The 15,313-nt window shown below is 37.0% G+C and overlaps 1 long non-coding RNA gene across 1 annotated transcript; it reads right to left on the bottom strand.

Moving 5' to 3' along the window:
• Positions 1 to 6,032: 6,032 nt before the first annotated feature.
• LOC110679874 lies at positions 6,033 to 7,804 on the bottom strand. The gene is made up of 3 exons (XR_002502769.1): positions 7,389 to 7,804; positions 6,364 to 6,496; positions 6,033 to 6,299 (listed from the first exon to the last, which is right to left on the bottom strand). It is a non-coding gene; the product is annotated as an uncharacterized LOC110679874 (long non-coding RNA).
• Between the last annotated feature and the right edge of the window lie 7,509 nt (positions 7,805 to 15,313).

The raw sequence follows: 15,313 nt of genomic DNA, 5'->3' as shown, positions 1-15,313 counted from the left end.
TTAAACATGATATAGCCGTTATTTGAGCGGAAAAAATTGCTAAAGTAGTTGCAGTAAGGTACTCTTTCGTGTTATTGAATAAAAACAAGATTTCATTAAACATTTTAGGACCCAATTATGAGTTAATACGCGTGGTAAAGATGGATAAATTATTGGTGAAATGATGGAAAAATCCACTTGCTCGGCTAGGATTGGAACCCAGGACTCTTGCCTAGTCTAGCATACAAGAGTCTTGAGTTTGAATCCCAGCCGAAATGAGGATTTTTTTTTGTAATTTCACCCATAATTTATTTATCTTCGCTACACGTAATGAGTTAATTAGTTTAAATGAAATGATCGTTAATTAAGTGGTCGAAAGAAATTTCAGTGTCACGACTGTTTGTATGTGCCTTAATTGTGCAGAGGGTGCTTATCTTTCTTGGAGACTGTTTGTCAGCTAAATGTTATGTGAGCTTACTTGGCCAAAGTTGTATGTGTATTGCAAGAATGCCATTCACCGTTCATTGAGGTATTAAAAAATATATGTGTTTTCCAAAATAGTTTCCAAAGTCCACGACACTGGTTGTATAATTTGCTTGCCCATAATCTAATCAATCGATTGACAATGGAAAACCGAAGAAAATCTACGCTGGTTCAGTAATTTGAAAAAAAAAAAATTGTTTACATTTGGAAAATTTCTTGCGACTTCAATTTCTGTGTGTAACGTGTTGTAACGGTTGCATGGATGAACCGATTAAATTAAATTAATGTCAGACAAAATAAACACATTTTCTTTGTACAACCTGTTGATGCAAGTGCTGAATAGTCCTATCTTTCCAAATGACTTAAATTTAGTTGGTCTTTCGATTTAAACTGGCAAAAATGCAGGAAAATGGCCCAGGGGGTCCGAATTATATTGGTTACCCTAAAGGGTCTTGTTTCCCGGACTCGAAAAAATCCCGGGATTCGGAATTTTATTTTAAAATCCCGGAATTTCCCGGGATCCCGTGAAAACATTAAAGCTTCCAAAACGACTATAGAACGGCCGGAGTGGGTATTTAAGCAATGTTTATAGAGCAGTTTCATAATAACCGAACCTGTTTTTGAAGGTTAAGTCGAATTAAAATAGGCAAACACAATGTTCTCTTAGATTTAATTCATTAATATTTCACCTATGTGCAGTTGAAGTCAAAGGGCATTTATTTAATTTAACTTGAAACGAAATTCAAACGTGATGCATAAGGTGTGGGTATAGGTAATATCAATCACTCTCAAATTTAACCAAAATTATTTACATCCTTGTGTTATATGGAATCTTCATGTATTTTAATTATTAGCATGACAGCCACAGCACAGATAACAGACGTTGAAGTCCGATTGTTAAACTGTGTAAGACAATTAACGGTCATTTTGAATAGCTACACAAGTAGCAACATCGTTGTGGCGCTGTCATCGCTGAGTTCCCATGACGATGTCAGTGGTGAATATGAAATATTTCAAGATACTGATATTCATCACTGATTGACGCAATTCGTTGTGTGGCGGCGTTAGTGATGGCAAGGAGTTTCTATTCGAATATTTACACAGGTTTTCATAAAATTTTCATTCTAGCATAAACATCTATTATCTGTGGCCACAGGCATTTTAGTCCTAGAAAAGTGTAAGATATTTGAAAGAAAATAGTAAACGAAAATTGTTAGAGTGAAAATTATAAAACCTATACGTTATCAATAAAATCATAATAATTAGTCAAAATGAGGTAACAGCTGTGGTTTCTGATGTATGGAAAGGGAAAGCTGATATATTTGCCTCTAAAGTGATTTTTTTGTTCACAAATTCAATAATAACATGTGCCGTGTTTTTTTTATACATCTACATCAAGATTTAACCGTTATTTAGAGCTGATCTAATATAATATTATACATATTCACCGTAATGCATGGCAATACAAATTGCGTATGGAATAGCTACATAAATAACAATTAAATTTATTTGGATTGACGACGGTTAACTTGTTTAAAATGGATCATTGATGGTAACTTTTCGGTGCTCACTGCATCGAAACAAAGTCGCCACTGTATATAAGATATAACATTAGGACAGCATTGCTGTTCTGTCAAATACACAATACTATGGAGGCGATATCTATGCTTTTCATAGCGGCCGTTTTGGTTATTTTAATGATCAGTAAATACAGTGAAACCTCCATGAGTCGATATTGAAGGGACCATCGACTCATGGAAATACCGAGTCATGGAACAGCAATCTTTTGGAAAGCTGCTTCTAGGGACCATCATAGTAACCATGAAATTTTGATTTTAGTATGGTTCTATGAGTCGATATCGAGTCATGGATCATCGACTCATGGAGGTATACCGTAAATTCGGGAGCAATTGATCAACGTGTCACACGATTCATTTCTTCCAAATGGAGCACAAAAATTAATGTAACTTGCAAGGAATGAACGTTGTTTATCGTAATCATCGTCAAATTGTGTGTGTTGTCAAGTTTTTTCTCCAAAGAATGGTTTTTATATGAAAATAATGTAAAATTCCAAAATCATGTACTGCGTAGTATTGACAAACAAGTTCTAAACAAGGATTTGGGCATGGTTCCAACCGGATAGTTAGTGAGGATGCTTAAAATATATCCCCTAACCAGATTTAATTATCAAAACTTGTACCAATTGTATTATTTGGTAGAAATAATTAAATTTCTGTTAGACATCAGGAAATTCCTTTGAACGTTTGGGCGTTTATAGCGAAATTTGAAAAATGTTCCAAACACGTCAGTACTGGAATGCAGGTACAAATTTATCATCCTATAGTAAAAACTCATTCTTCAATTCAATTTGTCAATTTAATCCAATTGTAAAGTATATGTAATGTTTAGTTTTTCGGTAGTTCAAATTATAATGAAGAAATTTGCTGAACAGATCAGTTCAATCGGACGACTCGGAGAAGAGATATTCATGAGTTTGTTTGCTATGTGGGATATAGCCCTGCAAACAACTACAAAAATCCCAAATTTTCAAAATGTCTCTATGGTAATTTCCATATAAACCTATACCGTCATTGGGTCACCTAGAAAACTGAAAATTTCACAGAACACTGTTTTTATGGTAAGAATGACAAGGAAGGTATGGGAGATTGGATTTTTAAAAATTTAAAATTTTGAATCGCTCTAATGTTGAACTACGTGCGCTGTTTATTTGGTGGCCGTCCTGCCCCATATGGTTGGCTCTCTGTAACAAACATGATCCGCTACACACCATGAGAGTTTGTTTATACTGCTACAGCTCTGATTGTATTGCTACCAGATGTTCGGGTACTGCTAATTATGCCAGTAGAGTAAAACACCTACCTAGTAAATAAAGAAGATAAATTATCGTTCTCTCTTTGGAACTCTCCTTCGCTGCTGCGATTTATCAAGCTTATTACAACTTGCGAAACATTACCGATCATGGACCGATACAGATGCGATGTTTTTCGTCGCTTGCATTGATCGTGCTCCGAAATCAATTGAGAACGAATTCAGCTATGCATGGTTGGCACATTTGCCCCATAGTACTGAAAAATACGTTTTTTGGATGATATTTGAGTACGATCAAAACTAGTACTTTATTATTTGTTTATTATCTTTTAAAATGGCACTGTGCTAATGAGAAGATAAGAAACTAGCATCAATTGGTGGGTTTGATAATTTAGAGAACAATTTGCTCAAAATGGCACAATTGCGATTCTACCCTATTACCTCGAATGCCATTACCTCGAATTTTGATATCAATAAATGTCATAAATATCATCATGTCATGATAATTGTAAATTCGAGTAAGCATTCGAGGTTATGGAATTCGGGGTAATGGTACATTCGGGGTGATGCCATTCGGGGTAATGGGGTAGAATCGTTCAAATAATTGATAGGAATTGCTAAAATATTTGGTGTACTTACGAACCATTTCACCAGCAAGATGGCTGTGAAATTTATTCTTTTAATTTGAGCAGGTGTCGGAGCTCTATCGTCAGGTCTTTTTTTCATCGCTTAGGAACGGGTTTCAAAAAACCCGGTTTGAAATGACAATATTTGGAGTGTTTTCCAAAAACAGTTTTTACCATTGTTGGATGCTACCCATCAGAAAAACTTTGCAAGAAGAACTTGACTAGCTAACTAAAGAAAAACAATGTATTTATTGTGGAAATACAGTTGTTTTCCTTACACTGAAACAAGCCTTGAAGTAATGAGAACCATGAATAAGTTTTTAAATTTACTATTCCAATCACGATTGAGCTATCAAGAACGCTTTTTATTTGCGTTTTGTTTTCTCTCAATCTAACCGCATCGATAGCCGAGCGGTAAGCGTTCGCGCTTGACAATCGCAAGATCCTCGGTTCGATTCTGGTCTGCTGCATGTTTTTAACCATGATATAGTAATTTTTACTGTCGAAATGTGCCATGGTAAAATTGAATGCACAAAATATTTGAAATAAATGCAACAAATTTAGTCTGCACAAATCAAGTGGCGTTGTATATTTAATTTAACCCTCTATTAATATAGTAATTTCAACTGCAACGCTGTTCTCAGTGTAGGGGGCGTATTTACGGATGCTGAAGAGATTTGCCTGCAGTTCTTATGGAAAAGCTGCCGAAGAAAACGAGGCTGCCGACAATAGTCACACTGACAAGACCTGTTCGAAGCGTTGTAAGAACGTTTCCAAAAAGCTTTCAGCAATTTTGTTCGTACGAATCGATAGAGGATTGAGCAACGCATCAATATAAACCGACAAACATGTAATTTGTCTGCTGATATCCGAAAAAATGCTAAACAAGCGCGGTAATCGGCTTAGACTGTCGAGGATGCGTAAATTCCCCTACCTGTTTGCTTTATATTCCATTCTCTTAAAAAAGAAATGAAACAAAACGAAAACAAACATACAACATTGATGTTGACTTGTTGTGCGCTTAAAGCACACTTGACAGAGATCATCATAATTAGCATGGTTTTTAAGCTACTCTTAACGTCTAAAACTTGAACTAAGTACCGTCAAGTCATCAGTCGCCATGTGGCCTCTATTATCATGCAAATATACAGACTCCTACAAAAGATTCATACAATTTTCTCAAATTATTGTTTTGTTGGTCTAACAAGACAAAACTGAAGAAATGAAGTAGTTTTTGTCATAATGCATTTTATAAAACTTAGTTGATGTAGCCGAAATCATGTGAATTCTGTTCAATAATTAGATTTTTTAACACTCTGTTTTTACTACACCGAAAAGGCACATTTATCATTTAATCGTTAGAGTATAAAATTTAAACTACTAGTAAGATGTATTTTATGGCATGAGCATTGAGATTTTATGCAAATTAGAAGCTTTTATTGTGTTTACGTCGAAACACAAATCCACGGTGTATGAACCCTTTTCAATATGGATCTTTTTTAACAGCATTTCTTCAGAATATGAAGTTAAGTTATGACGAAAACTAGATGCACTAGCGTGCATGGTGAATGGTCCCTTGGAACGGTATGAGGCAATCTCAACATAAAATTTGTGAACAGGATTTAACAACAATTATCAGTGTCCCGTACATATTTCAATCACGGCCTACTTCGTCTTAATTGCTTGTAAGCTTAAGCATAAGCATTGATGACCGTACAATTCGTAGTTGCTACTCCGTGATTGACCCGAATATTCAAAATTTCACAGGGAACCAACAGATGTAGCTTGGGAGTAGCATATCATCTTCAACGTACAATTTTGAGAACTCCAAACTTGGTGATGTCAATAACGGCGCTGACCACGTCCTTACGGCCATTGGGGAAGGGAAGGAATGTTAGTACAGCGATCACCTCTGCATCTCCATGGTTTCCACAGGAAGAAGTTGTTAGTGGGAGGGTTCAAAAGCTACATGACCAAGATTCACCGTTGTAAGTGATGCGATTTATGTAGCCTCAATTTAAAAAGTTATCTATCTATGCGTATTCTGTTAATGTCGAGCTATTCAAAGGTTATTTTTACTATTTGCGATAGAATTAATACAAAATCAGGTGCGTGTATCATATTTTGTTTTATTAATCAGGAATAATGGCTTATGCCGACACTTATAGTGACGAACTATCCATAGTTTGATTAACTTGAAAGTGACATTCAATTGAAAACACAACCGTTGGCGCGCGTGGCTTGCTGCGATCTCTCCGTCGTTTTTATTGCTTGCAAGGGGTAAAACTACTCTCTAAAATAAAGTTTCACAAAATTGGGCTTTGTTGGGCACACCCTGAGAAATCGATTTTGTGCTGATTTCTGCTTAACTTTCTGATACATCTGGAAGCACAAAAATGATTAGTATTGCGGAGCTTTCTTATGTGCCATACCTATACATACTTACCGAAGAAGAAGCAATACCCCAGTAGCAGGTTTCAGCTTGTTTTCATAATAAACAACCGGTGTGTTAGTCCTGACGAGCTAGATTTTGTGCGAATCGTACTCAATATTACGAAGAATAGGCATGTGCTGCTGCACTGTAGGTTTGTGATAGAAAAATAGATTGAATTTAGTCTCTTAACAGTTCATGAACTTGCGCGACAGCATTGCAAATTTATTGCCAGTTGACCATGGATATAGTAATATCATATGCTTTATGAACATCATAACGGCATTCGTGATATTCGTAGTGAAAACTAGATGTATTTTACTGTTATCAATTACTGAAACGCCTTGAGTCCCGCTATGCGTCTTGATGTGATTGTGGATCTCTTGAACATACAGTAAGCTCTCCATGCATCGATAATGATGACTCTAGCAAGTTTTGGAATAGAAAGACTATGGAAATCTGTTTGAAGTGATCACCATTTCGTGGAACAACGAGTCGAGAAAATCTAACTCTCATTCAAAAACTGTCAATGAAAAGGAGTAAGTCGCTTCTGGAAACACTTAGAATAACTTTGCGACACAATAATACAATATGTAATGGGTTTTGTTTTACAATAATAAGTTGCATCACAACACGTTTCATGAATCAACCAGACGCCGAAATGCCACCGAATAAATGGATTGAAATGCGAAGCGCGAAACACCTGGAATCATCTGGAAGCATTTTAGTCGATGCTTCTAGAAACTCGTTTTATGCATATAAGGCTTGCTTGGATCGTGCGTCGCGGTTGTTACAATTTGACCGTTAGTTAAGTTGCATCCTAATCTACGCATCGAATCAAAACCAGGAGAGAAGAATAGTCGAACTTTGTTTGCAAACGGAAGTAATTCAATTACGACAAAGTGTGAAAGATTGTTATCGATTCGTGCAGCTAATGAAAACCGTAAGTGCTAACTGTTAATGAAAAAAATCAATTTGCAATATGACGATGAAGCTTATATTTGATCACGTTTTTTTTCATTTCTGCTTCGGTATTCTACCTAAGAGCATACACTCCCGATTGCCATGTATTTGCTATCAAGTTTGCTATAGCTATGTTCGGTACAATGCATCTACTGCCACAGTTCCGCTGCATTCTCGTTAGTTTTGTGTTGCTTCTTTTTCCACAGCACGTCAGACGTCAGCACGTTTTAGTTTTCTGCGCTGTTATCAGTCGCAGTAGGCAAGTGGTGTTTCTCGAGAAGAAAGCAATGAATGAGGTAATCGTTCAAGAATGGGATGCATAAGTAGGCGGGTGAAAACCGAGTGAGGATTAATCTAACAAGTCGTAATCTAACGCAACGCGCAAACATTTTCAAGTGTTTGCTTGGGATTTACTGCAAGATTATAATGTCGCACATTCCGTACGTCTCATTTATAAGAGTGTGATACAAGGCTTTTCACTGTTTCGATTTTGTATGGGAATTTGTCTGTTACTGATCCTGATGTTTGCAAACTTCAAAGAAGAGTGGAAGTGGTAGAAATATTTTTGTGCAGAGCTTTATTGATTAGTTTGACAATGTCGATCGCGTTGGATGGACCTTCCAATCTTCTCAAGCAGTAGCAAACTGACCACACACCATTTGATTGCAATTTTTAACACGGCCAAAACGGAATTATCGCCGAAAACGTAAGCATTATTTTGTCGAATAAGGACCGTGTCATCTCAGCAAACGATGGCTGTGGTCCGAGAATAAATCAAACAAACAGTAGTACAGTAAAAGGGGATTTTTACAGCCGATAGAAGCGAAACGATCGTGTCTCATTAGGAGCTCTTCTCACGTTGACGAAGATGACACGTACCCCTCCATCACCAGTGGCTACTGCCGCTAATGATCTTTTGAAACCACATTGTGCTTGAAGTGATAAATTATCGGGTCGTGGCTTCTAAGTTACTATAATTGTGCTTTGAACAAAATTGCTGATTTGATATTATTTATCAAAAAGTGATGTACCGCAGTGGCATCTGTTGAGAATGTAACAAATTACCAGTCTACTTAGATCGTGCCATGTGACACTGTCAACCGTTGACAGTAAATGAATGAATAATGCATCGAAAAGAAGCGAGATTCCGCGATCGTAATACGTGCAACTCGTAGCCAATTGCTCTGCAGTGTGTTTATTTGACTTTATTCAATGTTTGCGAAAGGTACATTCATACGGGAAGTAGAATTTCTGAATATCTAAAAATTAAGTCATCTTACAAACTTAAAATCACACCCCTTCCCATTCCGAAAAAAAAAACAAATAAATTTGCTTATGATTTAACAACGCTCGTCACGTTTTTTTCGTAGACGGTATGTTATTTTTTGTCGGTGAAGAACGGGCGCTCTCAAGATTGCAATGACTGAGGTAGGTACCCTCGTTTGTATGTTCAAACAACGCACACATGGAGTCAATTGTTCCACGAGTGTGAACAACTCAACAGCGTCGTGGATACCCCTCCACTTAACGAATTTATGATCATTGCTCGTTATAATGACAGAATTGCTCTTCTGTGGAGCCGCCGCAGCTCAATCGCGCACTTGATTCCGATCCATCAGATTCCAATCCAGAGCCATTCGGTTCTGGGGTAGAGAATAGTAGGCTTTTGCTTCAGAACTGTCAACTAAATGCTTGTTATTTGGCCTGCTTAGCGTTGAGCGATAATTGATTGCTCCCTTCAGCGTTGTTTGCTTCCACAAAAGTGGATAATTGTTTTATGGCACATGAGTGGGCACCCTTGTCGGGAAATCTCCAGATTTGCCTATGTTGTTTCATATCTTCCAGTTTTTCACGTGCTCCGCAAAAAATTAAAAGACAAAAAGGCCCATAAAATGACCTGATTCTCATCGACGGTAATGTTGACCATATTACCTTATCACTTGGATGACTCTGGAGAGTCAGTTGTTTGTTTTTTTTTTGTCGTAAAGTTCTCAACAAACAAGTGCTGGATATAAAAATGTTCCGCATAAATATGGGCATGAGTCATGGATAGCTGTTGGATGCAAATCGCGGTAGTTGAACTTGTCTGATCGTTGTTTTATAATCTATTGCACTGTTGATAAATATGAGAAAATGTTCTAAATTCAAATGCATTCTATTCAGATAGCATTTTTGGAATGAATTATTCAGCACGTGGTGATTCATTCCGTGGAAACTGCGACGCAACGATTTCATTAGATAGGATCCTCCAACCGAAGTCGAAATATCTTCAACCCAAAACTGACTTCTAGATGTCTAAATTTCACCCTAATAAGAAAATTACCATAGTAACCGCAGTAGAGCTGGACAAACATTACATCACACAGTGAACTTTGATTGCCGAAGATATTCACGATTGAAGTTTGATTGATATTGATTGTTTGAGAAGTTCAGTAATTTCCATGCTAGAGGGAAATCCCCAAAAACTGAATCCATTGGTCCGGCTTTGTCTTTAATTACCATTGCAATAGTTATAATAGAGAGTCAATACAAACCGGCATGTTATTTGTTCATTTTATTGAGGCTCAATGATTATTGCGCCTGTTTAGAATACCACAATGTTGTTGGGGATCTCCTAAAACGTACCGGGCCGTTTTTATCACTGTTGTGGCAATATGATTGATTGTCGGTACGTTCCTGGGTCTTTTCATTTACAAAGTGTTGGGCATTCCTAGAAAGATTCGCGAATTAGGCGAAACTGACAAAATGTTCACAATTTAAGAAGCTATAGCGGTGAAATTGTAGTTTGATTGTCTATTCACTGCACTTGAACTTTTTCCCTTTCGATAATTTAACTATTCAAAAAACGCAAATTTGCAGAAGACGAAACTTCACCTCATGCAAAACCACACACTGTATTGATTACGCCTGTGTTTTTGTTTATCAAAGTGATGGGCGCATCTGAAATCGAAATCAAAACACGGCGAGAGTAAACGGCGACACTGCAAACAAAAAATAAACAAGGCGTACATGGCGTGCTTAATTGAAACCAGAATAAAAACACGGCGCAAAATAATAGGCGACACTGAAAATAATATCGATTACAGGCTCATAACATTGGGCGATACTGGCATTCTTGAGTGCGTTTAAGGCGAAACCTTTCAATATTTTTTATTACGAATTAGCTAGGAAAATTGAAGGAGATGTGTGTGGTATTGATGAGGATTTTGAAACTTGGTTTATGAAATGTGTATTAAAGTGAAATAGTTAAAGTTGGAGTATATTTTCTCCAATTGGGATTGAAAATTGCACATGAAAATTTCATTGGTTATTTTCTCATTGTTATTGATTTGTCAGATAGGCCCTTATCGCGAATCCCTCTCGATTTCCTTGCCTTTTTCATGACATAAAGTACCATCGTGCCTGTTTCACGATCATTGGCGTAGCTAGGATTTTTTTCCTGGAGGGGGCCTAGGGGGGCCTAGTAAATACTTGTTTTACAGAAGTAGTGTCGGTCGCAATAGTCACGATTTTTACAAATTTCGTTGTTTTTACAGATTTGTATTGATTCAATTTATTTGTTATTTTGTTTCATTTCGCGGCACATTCATTTTTTTTTTGCAATCCAGTCAAGGAATGTCCTTTGTGTTTCCTCCTTGTTCTTTTTAGGTGTTCAACTATGCGCTTTGAAGAAATTCCTCTGAGAATTTCTACGGGAATTTGTCCATGAATTATGTTCGTAATTTTCAGTGCTTTCACTAAGAACTTTTTTGACAGTTTTCACTGAGTTCGTCCTAGGATTCCCACGGAAAATCATTCCAATTGTCAAAGTATCCTCATGTGTTCATTAATAATTTGTTTAGGACTTTCAGAAATTTTTAAGAATTTCTCCAAAAAAATAGTACAAAATAATGTAAGAGTGTCACCAAAAACATCCTCAAAATCACTAAACAAGAATTCATTTCACGAATTCTTCAGATAATTTGCCTACAGTTTTTCCAACTTTGCTTTTGAAGTTCTTTTTAAAGTTTGTCTACAGGATTGTTTTAAAGAAACGCAGCAAAAACTGGATAACTTTCTCAAAACATTTAATGACTCTTTAAAGATTCCTCGTAATATTCCACCAGAATTTCATGACCAATTGGTCGGTGTCCAGACAGACTGAACCAAGTGTATTTTAATTGTTTCAGGAAAACGTATTCCAGCCCCAGGCACTCGAAATATCTATCTGTATCAAAACAGTACCGAAAAATTCTGAATTGTCAGAGTTCTTAACGTATCTTTAGCTCGACAAAATATCATCTAGTCCGGTCTGTCTGAACACCTACCAATTAAAATGAATTAAATTGGGCAAATGTTATTCATGAATTTCTCTACAAATCTATGTGTATTTTTCACAGATAATTGTTTCTTAGATTTATCTTAAATCAATCAGCAACATCTCGCATTCCTTCAAAACTATCTCGATAACAATTTATTTTTATTTTTTAAAACTGCCTTACTAAGAACTTTTTAAAGAATTCTAACATTCCTACAAATGGAGTGGAATACGTTCAACTGTTTTTTTCAAAAACCCTTCCGCAAAAATACTCAAAGAATTTTCTAGTAATTTTGTCAGGGCTTTCTCAGAGGTATATTATTGTTTCCCTAAGATTCTTCCGAAAATTTTACCAATGATTCATCTGAGCATTTCCCAGAGATTTTTTTTCAAACCGCACTAACGATTCTTTTAGGAAGAAACCTTTCATAAAAATTTACGATGATTATGCAGTTCATTCTTGAACTTCTCAAAAAAAATCTCCAGGGATTCCATTATGTATTATTTCAGGTGTTAGAAATAAACTTCTTTTTTTTGCGAATTTGGTAATCTCAGAATTTTTTTACTCCAGGCATATCTCAATATATTTTAGGGATTGCTTTACAAATTCCTCTACGAATCGCTAAAGAAGAGTTTGAAAGAACTTCATTGGCGAGCCTAAATATGATTCGAAAAAAAAACTTAACTCCTGTCGTAAAATTCAAGAATTAAACCCCTGAATTTCTGAAACTTGTTGACAATGTACCTCACAGAAAAGCTTAAGTGGTCCTTGTAGGAGGTTTTTTTTAAATTATTATTCTTTTTCTACTTCTTTTATAATAGAAAATGAATGGAATTTTTACTGAAAGTATTTGTAACTAAAATCTGAAGCTTCATTGATGTAGAACCCATTTTTTTCCTACCTCTAGAAATTCCAAACAAACTTTTTTGAAGGCTCTATTATCGATTAAGTTTTAGTACTGTAGATGTTTAACGCAAAATTTTAAGATTTAAATAAATTTAAATCCTAATGCAAAAGGCATTACTCTCAAAATTTGTTGAGGAATTCCTGCTGGATTTTCAGGAATCAGACACTATACATATAAGAAATCTGCATTTTTTCTCGAAATTCTTATAATTTACCTCTCTTAAGATTTTTTAAAATGTCGCTAACAAAAATCTAAAGAAAGGTAAATTAAAAGGGTTTCGAAAAAAATGCAGAGTTCTTATATGGAGTATGGAATGATTTTTGTACGAGTATGGAAAGATTTTTGTATGAAGTACCTCAAAACGTCATGCGAAGGAAAGAAAAACAACAAAATGTTGAAGCTGGTAGAACAAAAGCTGAACAATGGTACAATAAAAGATAATTTATAATCTATTCTTCAGAGGTAAATTACAGAACAGCTAGAACCTCTCTAATTAGTCAACAAATAAAACAAATTTCTTCTGAAGATCCATCAGAATCTTCTTTAGAATTTATCCTTGAAATATATCCTTCCTTGACTTCTGGTTTTCTACAATTCTGAATGTCGCTCTCGTAACGCTAAAAAATTCAAACTAAGAATATGGTTAAATTATTTCTTAAAAAGTGTTTTAAGGAAGATCAATACAAATTTCTTCATTAATATCTTAATAAATCTTTTCCCCACCTCAGTTATTTTGCTACATGTTTCTCTAGAGATTCCTTTACTGTTATGCTAGTTTCGGAATCAAAACTTTTCCTGGAAGTTTTTCAACAAATTTCCTCTGACAATTTCAAGGCATTTCAAAAACAATTTTCTTTCCAATTTTTGAATAATCCGGGCATTTAAAGCAAAGTTTCTAAAAAGAACAGAAGAATTACGCGATTTCTGAAGTATTTGGAAATATTTCTTAAGGACTTTTGCTGAACCTCGAGGAAGAATTTGTAATAACATTTTTGGGAAAACTATTTAAAGAAATACACAGAAGAATTTCTAATTGAACTTTCAGCGATAATCTCAAAATTAGATTTGACAGAGTCAATGATTATTGAAGGGATTGCGAAGGAAACTGATCTTTTGAAAGATTAAGTAACATTTTTCAGGTAAATCCGGGAATATTTTCTCTCGGAACCAATTTGCTAATAAAAAGTAGACATAGAAGGAATGAATGTCCACCAGGAGGAATTCGCTTTGAAAGTGTGAATAAGTCCCACAATATTGTTCGACTAATTTCGAAAAGTTTTATAAAAGCTCTGAAGCCGCCCTTAAATATTCCTCGATTTTGTTACATTTTTCATACCAGGTTATATCTCTGTTACTCATCCGAAAAAAAACTTTGCTATGCCGAAGTTCCTTGAATGTTTTTATTTGAAAGTTTTAATTTTCGACAAAAATTCCCGCTTCGTATTGTCTGAGGAATTCCTTTAGTAATTTTGTTTATTTTTTCAATTATTTTTCTCGGACATTATACAAAAGTCAATGTATGGATTTCTTTAGTAAATTCTCATAATGGAAATCATCAGCATCATCACACAGAGTGTTTTGGAGAGCCCAAGCAAGACGCTTCGTTTTCGGGACGCCGGGAGTTTGGTTTTCAGTTCGCGTGTTGTGCTGGGCAGTGTTTTGGAGAGCCCAAACAAGACGCCGGGAGTTTGGTTTTCGGTTCGCGAGTTGTGCTGGGCAGTGTTTTGGAAAGCCCAAACAAGACGCCGGGAGTTTGGTTTTCAGTTCGCGTGTTGTGCTGGGCAGTGTTTTGGAGAGCCCAAGCAAGACGCTTCGTTTTCGGGACGCCGGGAGTTTGGTTTTCGGTTCGCGTGTTGTGCTGGGCAGTGTTTTGGAAAGCCCAAGCAAGACGCCGGGAGTTTGGTTTTCGGTTCGCGTGTTGTGCTGGGCAGTGTTTTGGAAAGCCCAAACAAGACGCCGGGAGTTTGGTTTTCGGTTCGCGAGTTGTGCTGGGCAGTGTTTTGGAAAGCCCAAACAAGACGCTTCATTTTCGGGACGCCGGGAGTTTGGTTTTCAGTTCGCGAGTTGTGCTGGGCAGTGTTTTGGAAAGCCCAAACAAGACGCTTCATTTTCGGGACGCCGGGAGTTTGGTTTTCAGTTCGCGTGTTGTGCTGGGCAGTGTTTTGGAAAGCCCAAACAAGACGCTTCGTTTTCGGGACGCCGGGAGTTTGGTTTTATGTTCGCGTGTTGTGCTGGGCAGTGTTTTGGAAAGCCCAAACAAGACGCCGGGAGTTTGGTTTTCGGTTCGCGAGTTGTGCTGGGCAGTGTTTTGGAAAGCCCAAACAAGACGCTTCATTTTCGGGACGCCGGGAGTTTGGTTTTCAGTTCGCGAGTTGTGCTGGGCAGTGTTTTGGAAAGCCCAAGCAAGACGCCGGGAGTTTGGTTTTCAGTTCGCGTGTTGTGCTGGGCAGTGTTTTGGAGAGTCCAAGCAAGACGCTTTGTTTTCGGGACGCCGGGAGTTTGGTTTTCAGTTCGCGTGTTATGCTGGGCAGTGTTTTGGAAAGCCCAAACAAGACGCCGGGAGTTTGGTTTTCAGTTCGCGTGTTGTGCTGGGCAGTGTTTTGGAGAGCCCAAGCAAGACGCTTCGTTTTCGGGACGCCGGGAGTTTGGTTTTCGGTTCGCGTGTTGTGCTGGGCAGTGTTTTGGAAAGCCCAAACAAGACGCCGGGAGTTTGGTTTTCGGTTCGCGAGTTGTGCTGGGCAGTGTTTTGGAAAGCCCAAACAAGACGCTTCGTTTTCGGGACGCCGGGAGTTTGGTT

The sequence above is a fragment of the Aedes aegypti genome, chromosome 3, assembly GCF_002204515.2.
Source record: "Aedes aegypti strain LVP_AGWG chromosome 3, AaegL5.0 Primary Assembly, whole genome shotgun sequence".
Taxonomy (NCBI): Eukaryota; Metazoa; Arthropoda; class Insecta; order Diptera; family Culicidae; genus Aedes; species Aedes aegypti.
The sequence above is the reverse complement of the archived record's forward strand: the minus strand, read 5'-3'. Positions and strand labels throughout refer to the sequence as shown.